The sequence below is a fragment of the Schistocerca nitens genome, chromosome 7, assembly GCF_023898315.1.
Source record: "Schistocerca nitens isolate TAMUIC-IGC-003100 chromosome 7, iqSchNite1.1, whole genome shotgun sequence".
Classification (NCBI taxonomy): domain Eukaryota; kingdom Metazoa; phylum Arthropoda; class Insecta; order Orthoptera; family Acrididae; genus Schistocerca; species Schistocerca nitens.
Genome location: NC_064620.1, coordinates 68,500,886 through 68,519,216, shown reverse-complemented (window position 1 = coordinate 68,519,216; position 18,331 = coordinate 68,500,886).

Below are 18,331 nucleotides of genomic sequence, written 5' to 3'. Positions count from 1 at the left end.
CAAAAGCCTCTTCATAGTGCTAAGGTAACAGTCTGGTGTGGAATTTCAAGATTGGGGATTGTTGGTCCTTATTTTTTTGAGGAGAACAACGCTACAGTCACAGTGAACTCGAAACGTTACGTTAACATGCTACGTAGCTTTTTGGTGCCGAAACTGCGAGAGTTACATGTAAATCGAGATCGAATTTGGTTTCAACAGGACGGGGCCACGGCCCACACAGCCAATGACTCCATGTGTGTTTTAAGGCGGATGTTCCCCCACCACATCATCTCGCGTTTTGGAGATGTCCACTGGCCCGCGAGATCACCTGACCTCTCAGCCTGTGATTTTTTTCTTTGGGGATACCTAAAGTCAAAAGTCTACGTACAGAAGCCCCGAAACTTAATTGATCTGAAGGAGGCAATCAGTGCGGAAATTATGGCAATTCAAGAAGAAACAGTAGTGAAAGTGATGGAAAATTTCGAGGAAAGACTTGTGGAATGCATCACCGAGGAAGGACACCATCTTCCGGAAGTCATTTTCCGTACATGATTTTTTGTGGTTAGTTCTTGTAATTGGGTGCCTGGGAGCATTTAGTTACGTAATTGAATAAAATTAATTTGTAAAACTGATGGAGTTATAGTTATTTAAAATGTGACCATCCTTTTTGGGCCACCCTGTATATGAAGTATATAATTAAAACATAGTTCAAGAGAGAGAAAAATTTGAATGAGGATTTTTAAAGAAAAAGTTATACGTATTTGACTACAGTTCTGTTGACATTCAGAATGTCTATTCTTAAAATCTTTATTGTGTTTAAAAACTGCGTACTAAGTTTAGTGATACAGCAAGAGAGTGTTACTGTTTGCTTCATGATTTGGAAGATATTGGCAGTGAAAGTAACTTGTGCAAAAAGTGCTCAACTCGTGCCACATTTTGTGTCATTAAACTTTTTCAGATATACAGAAAATAAGATAAAAAAAGTTGAGCAGTCAAATGAAAACCGAACACCCGCCATGAGATTGTTTGTGCTGCAGGTGGCCCTACTGTTGATTGTTTTGGCATTGTCATTGCTATGGTTGGGGTACAGCATTGTACTACATCATTGGTTCATGCAGTTGTTGGGTTACGACCTTGGTTGTTGGTGGACTGAGCTATTGTGTTCATCCAGTTATTGACATTGAGATGAGCCAAGAAGAGCAAACACACATGGTCAGTTTTCAGGTGGCTGAGGGTGCTGGAGTATGTGAAATTCATCATCACATGTCTCCTGTGTGTGGTGAACACTGCATATCCCTGCCGTGTTCATGAGTGATGTAGGAGGTTCCAGGAACGGTGCACATCACTGCAAGATGATCGGCAGGCCCTCTGAGCCATTATGCCTGATGTGTTGGAGTAGATTGATGAACTTATCCAGGGAGACACACGAATCCCGGATGAAATTCATATTCTCATTGTCATTAGCCATCGCTCCTTGTATGCTATTTTCAAAGACCACTTGCAGTACTGCAAAATTTGTGCACAGTAGATGCTACATCACCTGACAGAGGGACAAAAGATGGACAGAATAGCATCAAGTCTGAGTCATCTGCTAAGGTGCCATGAGGTGAGGCATGTGTTCCTGTCCCGTATCATCACAGGAGATGAAGCGTGGTGCCACCATTACGAGCCCGAAGGCAAGTGGCAAAGCCAACAGCGGAAACATCCAACATATCCCCCGTCCTCAGAAGTCCAAAGCTGTACACACAAGTTCACTTAAGGTCATGATGATCTCCTCCTTTGATAGCAGGGGCCCTCAGCTCATCGAGTTACTCGACTGTGGAACCACAATCAGTGTGCAGCCCTGTCAAGACACTTTACAGAAACTGTGACATGCCGTAAGTCAAAACGCAGAAAAATGCTGTTAGACGGAATCATCCTGTTTCACGATAATGCACTGCCAATCAGATGAAGGCTACACTTAAGTGATTTGATGGTGAAACACTGCAATATCTTCCATACAGCCTGGATTTTTTACCATGTGATTTTCACATCTTTGATGACCTGAAGAAAGATATGTGGATGTTGGTTTCAGTTGGATGAGGAAGTGCGAGAGTGGGTGTGGTTAAGGATCTGTCAGTAGCAACAACATTCTGTGAAACAAGGATTTGACAGTCTCATCTCCCAGTGGGATAAATGTCTGAATGAGTGTGGTTGGAATGGAACCAGTCCATAGTTCCATTGTGATGGGTGTTCAGTTCTCATTTGACTGCCCCTCACACAGCAGTTTCCTACAGTGAAATCTGTAATTCACTAAATGTTTCCGTAGTTGAATTTGTTTTTTGTACTTCTTGTCACCTGAAGAATAAAAGGACAGTAATCATCAGTAGTATATAAATCCAAATGAGATCCAGACCATATAAAATTGACAAATTCATCCTTACTTGAATTATTTTTCACATTGTCGAAATCACAGATGTTCAAATGAAACTTCTTCTTGATAACGCCAAACCGCTTTCTGATTACAACAGCAGCAGTACAGTTGTAAGTAAGCTCTTGCAAATGATCTCCGAACGTTGCCCTTGTTGCAATGCAGAGATACTAACATTTCATTTGATTTGATAGTGGTTTGAACTTGCTGCACAAATTTGCATCATTACTATATTTATCTCTAAAAGGGTTAAACTGTTTAACTGCTCTGGTGACATATAAAGTTCTTTCCAATTAGGCAGTGCCATATTTTGACGACTGGTGATGTCCCTCGCATCCAAGGGCTGTCAAATAAATGATTACTTGTAGGAACAGAAAACATACAGTGGCCACACAAGTAAATAATATGGTGTCAACCTCCTCCTCCTGACTTACGTACAGAAGTGTATTTTGTGTAACTGATATAATATATTGCTGTCAATTTAGTTTGAGCATATGTATGGATTCTTTAAATATAACCCAGTCACCCCAACCCCTCAACACCACTTGAGACTAGTCATCAGAAATGTGCAACATCTTTACATCTGTTGCAAATTAATAATTTTTGTACTGTCTGGAGAAATGTAACATAATTTTTTCAATCTCTGCCATCCTGAAGATGATTGCTGCCTCTCCCCTTCAAAAAATGGTTACTCACAAAGATTAAAAATGATTAGTCACATCTTTGCAGAAATAAACAAAACTGATCTTCTCTCCTACATAACAAATTTAAGATATATTTTTGTTGGCCAAATGAAAATTAAATAAAAAAATTATTTAATGTTACGCCTCCTATTTGTAACAAGCTCTACTGCAATTAGATGAACCCTTTTCACAGTCAGTAACTACAAATTAAATTTTGAGAAAAATAACACTCAGTTTAATGGCTGTCAGAACTTATATCACATCGCATTTGTTGTTCTCTGTTATCTTCATTCATTTAATTAATTAATTCATCTGCATTCATTTCATTAATTAATGATTCCACTCAATATGTTCTACAGTTCTCATCAATAAGAAGAACCCTCAGACGTGGAAAGAATTGAGGTATTTACTAACCACAGAAACTTACCGGTAATGTGTACACTGCACAAACAATAAACTGTCAAAACACGGCTTAATACCGTTTCTGGTAGCTCTAGCCACATGAAACCTAGGAAAGTAGAGGAAAAGTTACTACTTGAAAAAACCTGTTGCTTTCTCAGTTACTGCAAATGTTTCTGTTTGTCTTATGAAAATATAGCTTAACATTTAAACTTAAACAGGGGAATATCTGGGATGTAGTAACAGTGTAAAGTGGATAGATTACTGCTCACCGGATAGAGAAGGCACTGAGTGACAGACAGCCACATTGTAAAAAGAAAAAAAGGGGGTTTGGGGATGAAGGAAATGTTTCAGGGAGAGTTCTTCACTTGCACAATACAGAACAACTGGTGTTAGTGGGTAGAGTACAGATGGCTCAAATGGTGAAGCAGTTGTAGAAGTCAAACACACTATGTTGTGTGGCATGCTCAGCAGATGGATGGTCCAGCTGTCTCTTGGCCACAGCTTGCAGTGGCAGCTTGTTAATGGTCATACCCACAAAGAAAGCTGCATCATGGTGTATACGCTCTGTGACCCGGGAAAAATGTGGGAATTTTTTTGTCCGGGAAACACCTGGGGATTATTTAAAATTCCAGGAGCTTTTTTCATTGTTTTAGTTTTCAGTTCAATTTTTGTAATTTCGACTGGTAAGAACTAATACTATAACACAAAATTTTACTTTAGCCTGCTACTGCAGAATAATACTGCAGCAGTAATACATAAATGAGGGAACAACACCAAAATTAAAATTTAGTTGCAAAGAAAATGCGCCATTTACAACAGTAAAACACAGTGCCTACACAAAGGTCTCCCGATAGCAAAATATGTCAAACACTTTAGGACAAAGACTATGCAAAAACTACCTGACCATAGTATTATTGCACTTGGCCTCTCGTGGCCATTATGAGAAACACATGGTGACGTGACAGTAAACAAGTACAGTGGTGACTTAAGAAAAGTACCTAATACTGTGAATGATCTCGAGACAGTTGTGTGTATACTATCAAGTGGCTCAGTGCGTTCTTGTGAAACATCACAATAAAACTAATGATAAGCCAACTGACGTGCCCTCACTCCTAGGTGCAATGGTATTGTGGTCAGCTAATAATTGATAACATCAAACTGCTTTCGATGAATCTGACATCACAACTGTTTGCATTTCTAATAGGTCACAGGAAAATATTGCAAATGGTAGTTCGAGAAGCATTACTTTCAAAGTAAATTTCCTTTTACACAAGATGAATTCTGTTACATATGAGGATGCGTGATAAATTTCTTAAATCATGGAGCAAAATGAAACAATGGAAAATCCAAGATTGAATAATGACAATATTATGAAAAGGATATCCTGCTACTTACCGTATAGCGGAGATGTTTAGTCGCAGACAGGCACACAGAAAGACTACTAAACCCTTAAGTTTCCAGCCAGAAGGTCTTCTTCTGAAACAGACAACATACACACACACATTCACTCAAATGCAGCTCACAGACACTCATGACCACTGCCTCTGGCTTCTGAGGTCAGACTGAGAGCAACTGCACTTGATGGGAGAAGCAGTCTGGGTGGTGGAGGCAGGGAGGAAGCTGTGGTGGAGAGAGGGAAGGAGAGCAGGGTACGGATGGGGACAGTAAAGTGCTGTTTGTGGAAGCATACAGGGACAAGGTGGAGAGAGGATAGGCGAGCTAGGTGTCAAGGTTGGACAGACGGTGGAGCGAGAGAACAAAAGGAGAGAACTAAAAAGACAGTGGGTGTGCTTGTGGAATAGAAGGCTGTGGAGTGGAAACAGGGAAGAGATAGGTGAATGAAGGACAATGACTAACGAAGGTTGAGGCCAGGAGGGCTATGGGAATGTAGGATAAATTGTAGGGAGGGTTCCCACTTGTGCAGTTCAGAAAAGTTGGTGTTGGTAGGAAGGATCCTAATGGCACAGACTGTGAAGCAGTCATTAAAATGAAGAATGTTGTGAATGGCAGAGTGTTCAACAACTGAATGGTCCAGCTATTTCTTCATCACAGTTTTTTGGTGGTTATTCAAGTGAATGGTTGTCATGCCCATGTAGACTGAAACACAGTGGTTGCAGCTTAGCTTGTAGATCATATGACTGGTTTAACAGGTAGCCTTGTCTTTGATGGGATAGTAGATGCATGTGACTGGACTGGAGTACGTGACGGTGAAAGGGTATATGGATCTGTTGCGGGGATACGAGCACAGGTTGTGTAGTGATGGGCGGGGATATTGTGTAGGTTTGGTGGGTGGTGGAATACCACTGCGGGAGGTTGGGGAGGATAATGGGTGAGAGATTTCTCATTTCAGGGTACAATGAGAGGTAGCTGAAACCTCGCTCTGCTCTGCTCATCACTACTGATGCCACCTCGCTTTACAGTAACATCCCTAATGCCCATGGCCTAACCGCTATTGAACACTATCTTTCCCTGTGCCCAACAACATGCAGTGTCCTTCATGGTCACCAACTACATCCTCACCAACAATTACTTCTCCTTTAAAGGCATCACTTGTAAACAAATCTGGGGCACAGCAGTGGGCACCTGCATGGCACCATCGTAAGCCAACTTAATCATGGGCCACCTAGAGGAATCCTTCCTAAGCACCCAGAATCCCAAACCCCTCACCTGGTTAGAATTCAGAAATATCATCTTTGTTTTCTGGATTGAGGGTGAGGACATCCTATCCATTCCTCCAGAACCTCAACACCTTCTCCCTCATTTTCTTCATGTGGTGCTCCTCAACCCAACAAGACACCCTCCTCTTTGTTGACTTCTACCTCAAAGATGGCTACATCAATACTCCACCCATATCAAACCTACCAACCACCAACAATACCTCCATTTCATCAGCTGCCACCCATTCTATACCAAGAAGTCCCTTCCATATGGCCTAGCCACCTGTGGCCGTCACATCTGTAGTGACGAACATTTCCTCTTGAAATATATCAAGGATTTCAGTGAGTCCTTTACAGACTGTAATTACCATCCCAACAGAGACAGAAACAGATCTCTTATGCCTTATCCCTCCAGTCACTCACTACCTCTCAAAAGTCCTCCCATCCAGCCACAAAGGAGCATTCACCTCGTGCCTCAGTACCACCCAGGACTGGAGCACCTGAATCGCATTCTCTGCCAGGGTTTTTGACTACCTCTTGTCATGTCTTGAAATGAGGAGTGTCCTATCCACTTTCTCCCCACCCCTTCCACAGTGGTATTCTGCCACCCACCAAACCTATACAATATACTCATCCATCCCTACACAACCGCTGCTCCCCAAGCCTCATGGCTTATATCCCGTAATAGATCTCATACATCCTCTCACCACCACCTGCTACAGTCCAGTCACAAGCATCTCCTATCCCATCAAAGGCAGGGCTACCTGTGAAACCAGTCATGTGATATACAAGCTAAGCTGCAGCCATTTTGCTTCTTTCCACGAGGGCATGACAACCAACAAGCTGTTTGTCCATGTGAATGGCCATCTACAAACCGTGTCCAAGAAACAGCTGGACCACCCAGTTGCTGAGCATCCTGCCCATCACAAGGCTCTTCATTTAAAGACTGCTTCACAGCCTCTGCCATCTGGATCCCTCCTACCAACCTACCAACAGTAGATTTTCTGAATTGCATGGGTGAGTGGGAACACCCCCCCCCCCCCCCCCCCACATACACACACACAATTTATCCTGTGTTCCTGTAGCCCTCCTGGCCTCAGCCTTTGTTAGTCATTGTCTTTCAACCACCTGTCGCTTCCCTGTTCTCACGCTACAGCCTTCTGTTCCACAAGCACACCCTCAGTTTTCTTACTTCACTCCTTTTCCTCCCTCACTCTGACCTCTGTCTAACCTTCTGACTGCACCTACCTGACCTACCCTCTCTCCACCTCATCCTTGTACTCTCCCACATCAACACTTAACCATCTCCCACTCGTGTTTGCTCACCCTCCCCATCCCCACCCCAGCCACCTCCTTAACCCCACATCTAGATTGCTTCTCCCATTATGCGAAGTTGCTTACAGTCAGAGACCTTGGTCGTGCATGTGTGTGTGTGTGTGTGTGTGTGTGTGTGTGTGTGTGTGTGTGTGTGTGTGTGTGTTATTTCAGAAGGAGGTCTTCTGGCTGAAAGCTTATGGGTTTAGTAATCTTTTCGTTGTGCCTTTCTGCAACTCAGCATCTCCACTATATAGTGAGTACCAATCTATCATTTTCATACTATTAAATCATGGAGCTTTTTATTCTCATTCAGAACTTAACACTTTGAGGATCAGCCACTTATACCAATTTTGGACCACGAAGACTAGCCATTTATAGCATTATTTAAAATTTTACTGGCAAAAATGTGTTTTATGTGTTGTTGTTGTTGTTGTTGTTGTTGTGGTGGTGGTCTTCAGTCCGGAGACTGGTTTGATGCAGCTCTCCACGCTATTCTATCCTGTGCAAGCTTCTTCATCTCCCAGTACCTACTGCAGCCTACATCCTTCTGAATCTGCTTAGTGTATTCATCTCTTGGTCTCCCTCTACGATTTTTACCCTCCACGCTGCCCTCCAGTACTAAATTGGTGATCCCTTGATGCCTCAGAACATGTCCTTCTTGTCAAGCTGTGCGACAAACTTCTCTTCTCCCCAATTCTATTCAATACCTCCTCATTAGTTATGTGATCTACCCATCAAATCTTCAGCATTCTTCTGTAGCACCACATTTCGAAAGCTTCTATCTCTTCTTGTCCAAACTATTTATCGTCCATGTTTCACTTCCATACATGGCTACACTCCATACAAATACTTTCAGAAACGACTTCCTGACACTTAAATCTATACTTGATGTTAACAAATTTCTCTTCTTCAGAAACGCTTTCCTTGCCATTGGCAGTCTACATTTTATATCCTCTCTACTTCGACCATCATCAGTTATGTTGCTCCCCAAATAGCAAAACTCCTTTACTGCTTTAAGTGTCTCATTTCCTAATCTAATTCCCTCAGCATCACCCGACTTAATTAGACTACATTCCATTATCCTCGTTTTGCTTTTGTTGATGTTCATCTTATATCCTCCTTTCAAGACACTGTCCATTCCGTCCAACTGCTCTTCCAAGTCCTTTGCTGTCTCTGACAGAATTACAATGTCATTGGCGAACCTCAAAGTTTTTATTTCTTCTCCATGGATTTTAAAACCTACTCCGAATTTTTCTTTTGTTTCCTTTACTGCTTGCTCAATATACAGATTGAATAACATAGGGGAGAGGCTACAACCCTGTCTCACTCCCTTCCGAACCACTGCTTCCCTTTCATGCCCCTCGACTCTTATAACTGCCACCTGGTTTCTGTACAAATTGTAAATAGCCTTTCGCTCCCTGTATTTTACCCCTGCCACCTTTAGAATTTGAAAGAGAGTATTCCAGTCAACATTGTCAAAAGCTTTCTCTAAGTTTATATCAGGCTCTTTTAATAAGTAATGCCCCACATTTTTTTCTCAGAACATATTTATTGTTAAGAGCCAGAATTTGGTGATAATATACACCAACATGTCTTGTCCATGTCCTATTTTTCTATGTTGTCTCCATCACATTCTATAGCCGTATGCCAGTGTTGTGGAAGAGCATGTATTCCCTGCTCGTAAAAGCTCTTGTTATGTAGGCGTAACAATGTTTTCACTGCTTGACTGACACACTCATCATCTTCGAAGTGTGTTCCACATGGAGAATCTTTAAGTGGCCCACAGAGATGGAAGTCTGAGGGTGCCAGGTCTAGACTGGAGGGTGGATGAAGCAGTGATGTCGAACCCAGATTGGCACTGTGTTCCCAGGTTCTCAGACTTGTGTGTGGGCATGCATTATCGTGTAGGAGCAAGATTTCTGCTAGATTCTTGTTCATAATAAATGGTTCTTTAGTTCATTCAGAATCTTCACGTATGCCTCTGAATTCATGGTTGACCCTCTTGGCATCACATCCACGAGAATGACGCCATCATAATCCCCGAAAACTGTCACCATGACTTTTCCGGCAGAGGGGGTTGTCTTGAATTTCTTCTTTTGTGGTGAACGAAGATGATGCCACTCAATGGACTGCCTTTTTGTTTCTGGCACAAAGTGGCGCACCCAGCTTTCATCCCTCGTAACAATCCGTGACAGAAAGGTCTCTCTGTCAGTCTCAAAATGCTCCAACAATTCAGATGAAATGGTCTTTCTTTGAATCTTGTGGACCACTCTGAGCATTCAAGGAACCCATCATGAGCACCTCTTTGAATATCCGAGAGTCTTGATCATCGCAGATGCACTTCCAATGCTGACCAGTAACTGTAGAGAAAATTGTCGAGTCGTGATGTGCCGTTCGGGACCAATAATACCATGCGCACTAGTCAGCATGTCTTAAGCAGTAACTCTGACAGGGTGTCCTGAGCATGACTGATCTTGGAATTCTGTTTCTGCATTTCCTGAGGCTGTAATTTTCTTTACCCATCACCCAACTGTACTCCTATCAACTGCAGCATTGCCGCACACTGCACACAAACGTTTATGGATGTTTACCACGGTTTCTTTTTCTGGACACAAGAATTCAGTAACAGCGCACTACTTATAATGTGAGTTGTATGTAGACACCATTTTGACGCTGTACTACGGCTCTTCCATCTGCCAGAATGGTTCTAAACTTCACCGGCGCATAGAACAAATATTACATGTGAAGCACCAACAAGAACGTTTGTCTATTTGTATTAATGTCTTTTTTTTTTAAAAAAAGTAGCTATACTGTATGTATATTAATTTAAACATTAACTTTTCATACTTGTGTGTTCGCACTACTTAACAGTGATGTTGCTATTGGGTGACCACATCATGTGCCCTATTCTGTGAATATCTGCTGTCATTGACTAACAGGAATGTGTGACTTGAGGTGTAATTGACTGACAAAAGTGCATTGTAGTGTGCAATCTTGATTTCACTGTTTCGGAAGCTACCTTGTGGTATTTGTATTTATACCTTCATAATACGAAAATATGCAATGTACAAGTTGCTGTGCATCAAAGAGGCAGAATACCACTGTGGGAGAGGTTGGGGGGATGGTTGGGAGGTTGTTTATCATGGGATGTGTGTTCCTGTCAGACAGATGTCAGTAAGATACTCCTAAGATTTGCTTTTGTTAATTTCATTATTGGAAAAACACTTTCACACAAATATGTGGTCTCAAATGTACTGCTTGCTTGAGCAGTTATTCAAAACAGTTGCAGGAAATGTCAAGCAAGTTTGTGTAAACAGTTTAGTATTTTCTGCTGTGTGAATCGTGTCCCTGAGCACACGACTACACTGAAAGTCAGTGGCTAATCGAATTTAAGAAAGTAGGGAACGCAGCAATCAGTCGCAATCCCCTTGAGTTTTTTATTATTCTTGCATATCCAGATTTCAGCTATATATAGCCATCCAAAATAAAAAAGTACAGAATCCGAACTGGTTTATATAAAACAATAAGTAAAACACCATTTTGTCCACCAGCAATGATCATCAACATATCATTTGACTGAGTTGTAATTCAACAAATTTGCAGCAATACATGTTGTGCGTATGGCTTTAATAGTGTATAGGCAGAAGGAAACTCAGGTCATGCATCAGCCCCAGTTTGTGTCATGTAGTGTAAGTAATTCCCTCTGTATTACAAACTATGTAAACTTGTTATCTTGGAAAATCCAGGATGGAATAATGCCAGTATTATGAAAAGGGTAAATTGCTACTCATCATATGGTGAAGGTGTTGTGTGGCAGGCAGGCGCAACATAAAGACTGCTAAACAAGCAACATTTCTGCCAAAAGACCACCTGGGGTAGACAACACACACATACATTCACACAAACACGACTCACACACATACGGAAGACCACTGTCTGGCTGGCCTTGGCAGCCAGAGGCAGTGGTCATGTGTGTGTTGTTTACTCCAGAAGAAGGCCTTTTGGCCAGAAGCTTACTTGTTTAGCAGTATTTTTGTTGTGCCTATCTGGAGACATCATCTCCATTATATGGTGAGTAGCAATCTGTTCTTTTCATTATATTATCATTAACCTCATTTCTTTCTTATGTAGTAGTTAAATCCCTATCCCCTTTCTTTTAATAATATAAAATGAAATCAGTAAGTATAGTTGCATACCACCTTTAAGATGCATCAAGTAATGCCGACTTCCAGTGTGTTCGTTCATATATTAGTGGTGAAGTGATCCACCAAATCTTATGTAAAAGATCATTAATAGGCTCATGCAGCTGCCCTGTACAGAATTGTTACCTCACAATAAAAAGCATTTGAAGATCGTCTTGATAAAATATTACATGCCAATTTGAAAATGGTAAAGAAGCTAAAATCTAGTTTAGATGCTCGTACCATAGTGGTTAAGTGATCCACTAAGTAATTAATATAAAAGGAATATAAAATTTCATCCAGATTGTTTTTATGAAGATCTTTTAACATCATAGTGAACTGCTGAAGATTAACATGACAAGGCTAATTTAACCAGGTACAAATAATGAAAACATACTAACATCCTCTACCAACAAAAATTTCTTGTATAACTTGCAGAAAAAAAAAAAAACGCTGTAAGAAATTGCCTTATACCTACCCAATAAGGCTATAAGTTGAATAGTGTATTTGATGGTAAAACTGTTATAGCATTGGATAGTACCAGTAAAATGGAAAACAAATCAGTCCTCTGATAATAAGGAGCTAAGTTCTCCCATATTATCACGCTTAGTCAGGGCATATAGGCGGAAAAGGAGTGGGGGCGGGGGGGGGGGGGCACAGTCCTGTATTTCTTGGTTAAAATACACTTTTTCCCAAATGAAAATAAACTTTTACCGTGTTAAACAACGTGTTTTGGAAATATCTTTGATGCATGGCAACATGTGCACTGCATATTATCTTATTACGAAAGTATAAATACTAATTCCACCAAATACAGCATGTTAGTCACCAGAGCACTGACATTGATACTGTGATGCACTTTTGTCAGCCAGTCCCGGTTCATGTCGTGACCTCACCAACCAATGGTCAAGTATGCAAACGACACCAACTGGAAAAATCTATTCTGCAGTCACGGCAACACCTTGAGCTGAAACTCCAAAATATGACATGATGTTGACACTGAACGGCACGAACATCATTGTGACCGAACGTAAGCAAACAAAACATCAAGAACCAGTGGTGCAAGACAACAGAGCCACAACACCCCACACAAAACCCGCGACTCTGACAGAGCAAAACCTAGCACCAGAATAAACCTAAAAATCCTTCTGCTATGCACTGAAGGCGTCAAATGTAGTACAATATGCATGTACGTGATAATCAATAATATTGACTTTGATATTACCACCACTGAGATGAGAAAAAACTCACCTCACTGGGTTACATATTGGAGCATGCGATCTGCATCTGGTTGTGAAAGTCTCCGGAATTCACACCTAATAATCAGGGTGGCTCACCAGAGAGCAAACCACAATGGACAAACTCCTGACGGACAGCTTCTGGATACACATGCACTCATACAAAGTAGAGCTGCCTCACTTGTCTCCACCACGATCAGTTTGCTGTGCCAAATGATTCAGTTATGAGCACCCGACCAAAAAACGCTCACAGACACCCAAATGTGCAGGATGCGCCGGGAGTGTAGCTCTACAGAAGAAAAGGTAAAGTGCGCAAACTGTGAGGGAGACCACCACCCAATGGACCTCAAATCTCTGAGAAGGCTGCCAGCCTCAGCGACCCTCGAAATGACTTAAAACGGTTAAATGCATAGACAAATTAACACATAGCGACACACAAGAGACCCCAAATGATCAATTCGTCAAAACCGACAACTTGATAAGAGTGATCACAACTACCTGGTAAATATTCTACTGGATAGAAACATGAAGGTAGTGGAAGCAATTAAAGAAGTTTCAAGACATTCTTCAGTGCGAAACTTCAACCAGTGCCAATAGGGAATAAACTACACTTCCACCTGCAAAGTGTGAAGAATCCAACGGAAAATCCCTACAACAGGCTAATTGAGGTTGCATTCGAAGCATCAATGCACAACAGAAGACAAGTAACTACACCGGAAGCACAAGCCAAGATTACAACCACACCCAGCATGGAAGCAACAACACAAGACTCCGAAACACCTAATGCAGACTGCCAACAAACAAACAACTGTCAAGGAAGGGTCCACTCACAAACCGAGGCCTTGACAGCTATAAATAAATAAACACGCAGTACTAAATTGGTGATCCCTTGAAACCTCAGAACAGGTCTTACCAACCGATCCCTTCTTCTAGTCAAGTTGTGCCACAGATTCCTCTTCTCCCCAGTTCTCTTCATTACCTCCTCATCAGTTACATGATCTACCCATATAATCTTCAGACAAGGGAAAATCCAGGATGGATTGTAACAATACCAGAGAAGGAAAGTTGCTACTCACCATATAGCGGAGATGCTGAGCCGCGATAGGCACAATAAAAAGATTCACTCAATTCTAGCACACACGTCTGCAGTCTCAGAGAGCTGAGACCACGCTGCGAACAGCCTACGTAGAATGCAGCACAAAGGTTTCAGCTTAGCTTGTAAATCGCATGTCTGGTTTCACAGGTAGCTCTGCCTTTGATGGGATAGGTGACGTTAGTGACTGGACTGGAGTAGGTCGTGGTAGGAGGATGTATGGGACAGGTCTTGCATCTAGGTCTATTACAGGGGTATGAGCCATGAGGTAAGGGATTGGGAGCAGGAGTTGTGTATGGATGGACGACTATATTGTGTAGGTTCGGTGGACAGCGGAATACCACAGTAGGAGGGGTGGGAAGGATAGTGGGCAGGACATTTCTCATTTCAGGGCATGGCGAGAGGTAAAGAAACCCCGGCGGAGAGTGTACTTCAGTTGCTCCAGTCCCGGATTGTACTGAGTTACGAGGGGAATGCTCCTTTGTGGCCGGACTGTGGGACTTTGGGAGGTGGTGGGAGACTGGAAAGATAAGGCAAGGGAGATTTGTTTTTGTACGAGGATGGGAGGATAATTATGGTCAGTGAAGGCTCCAATGAGACCCTCAGTATATTGTCACTGCAATGCGACGACCACGAGTGGCTAGGCTGTACAGAAGGGACTTCTTGGTATGAAATGGGTAGCAGCTGTCGAAGTGGAGGTATTGCTGGTGGTTAGTAGGTTTGATATGGACGGAGGTTCTGATGTAGCCATCTCTGAGATGAAGGTCAACATCTAGGAAGGTGGCTTGTTGGGTTTGCGTTGCATGATGGCAGTGCAACAGTGTCACAGTTCTCATTTCTGTGATGAATAGTTTCCAGAAACACTTTAATTCTCTGACTGAGTAATGATTTGCCTCTTTTATTCAGATGCATGCCGTGTGCTGTAAAGTGTTTCCTTTCCAGGTCATCTATGCTGAGGAAATAAGCATTTGGATTGGATTGGCAAATCGGTCTATAAGTCATGTTGGCCATTTGGATCTCTTCGTTTATAACAGAAGATGCCATAAGGTCATGCCTATGTGCTATGCCTATCATAATCACCTTTTGATCGTCTTTTTTACTGAATGTGTCTCTTGGAATTGTGGTTGCATTCATTTTTGTATACATCATTTGCGCCGCCCAGAATTACGAGACACTGATTTTGTAATACCTTGTTTTCTTTATTGTAGTCCTTTAAAATTTCCTGCAATCCAGCTCCAGGTTTCTCAATGCAGGTAATATTTGCATCTTCCTGATAGCTAAGCATTCCTGCATCCCTCTGCCGTGGCTGTCAACTAGCAGAGAGTGTTCGTTGTTAAACGGTTTGTTTAACATCCCTTTACGATAGTCGGTTCTACTAAAGTAGTGCTCAGAGTCATTTTTAAGCGTTTTGTTGTTTGCGATCCAGTTCGATGCACTTTATCTGATTTACAAGCCTCTACAGTTTTTTAAGTTTGTCGACTAAATGCAAATTTCGGACTTCATTTCCTGAAGGAAGTTTGAGTGCTTCTGAAATAGGTTTATATTTTATATCTTTTGGTTCACTGTTAATCTGGGTATCCTTTGATCTTGATGTGGTCATTTGGATAAGTATTTTACCATATTTTCCATCCGCGTGACGTGTTCGTTCGATGTTTTCAAGTCTTTTGCTATTATTCTAGCACTTCAGAGTTCACAGTTCGCATTGCACACGAGATATTTTGTTGGTCTATTTTCGCGAAGCAATGCGAATGGTACCATTTCTGCATAACTGATCATATTCTGACGCCACTTGACACAATTTTATTGCGTAACGTGCACTTTAGTGATACTAAAATAATTTTGACTTACGGAGCGATGAACTATAATTTCTATATGCGCCACCGTCTTGTCTATCGAGTTCTTTTGAAGGATATCAGCATAAGTGGTGCAAGCACATCGATGCATTGCAGGAGAAGGAGTAACCTGAAGCATATCCTTCATTACTGGCAGAATAAAAAGTGAAATAAATATTTGAATCTGGTAAAAATTATGCAGTGTGTTAGGAAAAGTTTGCCTCGGGAAGAACACGTCGCAAATGCTATGACATGATGCGGTAACTACTTTATTACACATCAAATTTGAATTAATTTCCCGTATTATGTTTCGTCACTTTCATAACTCTTCGTGTGTCATTGCTTTTTACATTTTCTTTTTAGTGTATCAGGCCTTCTTGACTATTGTACCGGTAGACCTTTAATGCGCTTTAGCACTGAAAATAAATCTTTGCGCAATAAACAAGTATAAATACGAAATCCACCAAATACAGTACCGTACGATAGTTTCTGAAACTATGAAATCTAGATTACGCTGAGAAATGTACCTATTTTACACAATTTTGAGCATAGCACTCGTGATCTAATTAGTCAATTCAGCGAGCACAGCAGACACGACTATTCTGTCGTGGTCACACACAAATTAATATATTTACAGTACGGAAATAGAGCTATGGGTTTATAAATAATTTTGGTTGTCAGAAATGTTGGCTGCTTTTTTTACGTCTTAGAAGTGGTTAGGCTGGGATGTAAGACAACACATTAAAAAGATGCGAATGAAGCAATGACATTGCTACTCTTTATTCGCGAGAGATATATGGCTCTTTTGTTCCGAATATGTCGTGGTTTCCATATGGTGATTTTCAAGAGTATGGTACGGCTTTGACTTAACAACAGAATTTAATGGTTCAAATGGCTCTGAGCACTATGGGACTTAACATCTGAGGTCATCAGTCCCCTAGAACTTAGAACTACTTAAACCTAACTAACCTAAGGACATCACAAACATCCATGCCCGGGGCAGGATTCGAACCTGCGACCGTAGCAGTCGCGCGGTTCCGGACTGAAGCGCCTAGAAGCGCTCGGCCACTTTGGCCGGCTAACAGAATTTAATCTTAGAACACTAAAAAAGAAGGGGGGGGGGACGACCACGACAAGGTGACATTGTTACTAAACCATCATATATTTTACTCCTTCATATTTTATTCGAAGGTAGTCATAACTTATAGTTGATGTACAAGTGAATTACTAGTATAAGGTCTCCAGTGGTATGTCACACACAAAATAAGTGCAAAATGCGCTGTTTGGCACACTATGCTGACTATTGTACTGCTTAAAATGTTGTCAGCAATCACGAATTGGTGCCAACTGCCACCGTAAATTTTTGGGGGGTTAAATAATCTAGGGTTAAACTGCTGGGAATGAAGCAGTGAGTTTTATATTCTTCGTTGTTACAAATATTTGGCTATTCTAAGAATAGGTCGTGATTTCCACGAGTGTGGTTAGAGGACAGCTTGAATTGGCAGAAAACATCTGGTCGTGGTGACAGGTTGATGTGTAGCGTAACTAGAGGTCTAGATTAGATTGGAGTGCAACAGTTTGGTTGTGAGCTGCCGAAGCCAACGAATGTGAAAGCAGAAAATCTGGTGTGGTGAGAGACTGACCTGTAGCGTAGCGGGAGGTCTATGTTATGTTGGAAAGCAATGGTTTGGTTGTGAGTTGGCAATGCCAACGAAAGTGAAGGCTGAAAATCTGGTTGTGATGGCAGGCTGATCTGAAGTGTAGGCTCATGTCTAGGTTACGTTCGAAGGCAACTACTTGTTTGTTAGCGGGCAAAACCTCTTAATGTGAAAGCAAAAAAAAAACCTTGCTGTAGTGACAAAGTTACGGTTAGCTTGTGGCACAGCAGTGAAATTTACACCGACTAGTCAGAACATTATGACCACCTACCTAATAGCCAGTATGTCAATCTTTGGCGCAGATAACAGCAGCGATGCTTCGTGCAATGGAAACAGTGAGGCCTTCGTAGGTTACTGGAGGAAGTTGACACCACATCTGCACACACAAGTCAGGTAATTCCCTTAAATTCAAGGGAGAGGGACGGTGAGCTCTGATGCCACATTCAGTCACATCCCCAGATGTGTTTATTGGGTTCAGATCTGGCGAGTAGGTGGGCCAGCACATCAGTTGAAACTCGCCACTATTTTCCTTGAACCACTCCATGACACTCCTGGCCTTGTGATATGGCGCATTGTCTGGTCGAAAAATGCCATTGCTGTCGGGAAACATGATCGTCATGAAGGGGTGTACGTAGTCTGCAACCAGTGTATGGTATTGCTTGGCTATCAGCTCTGCTGGACACATTGATGCCCACATGAATGCCCCCTAGAACATTAAGGTGCCGCCGCCAACTTGTCTCCATCCCGCAACACAGGTGTTGAGCTGTTGCCATCTAAGACGACATATTCATGCCCTCCCATAGGGATAAGAAGAAGATATCGGCATTCATCAGACCGTGCGTGCAACGCTCTGCTACTGCACCAACGTTTAGTGTTGATGG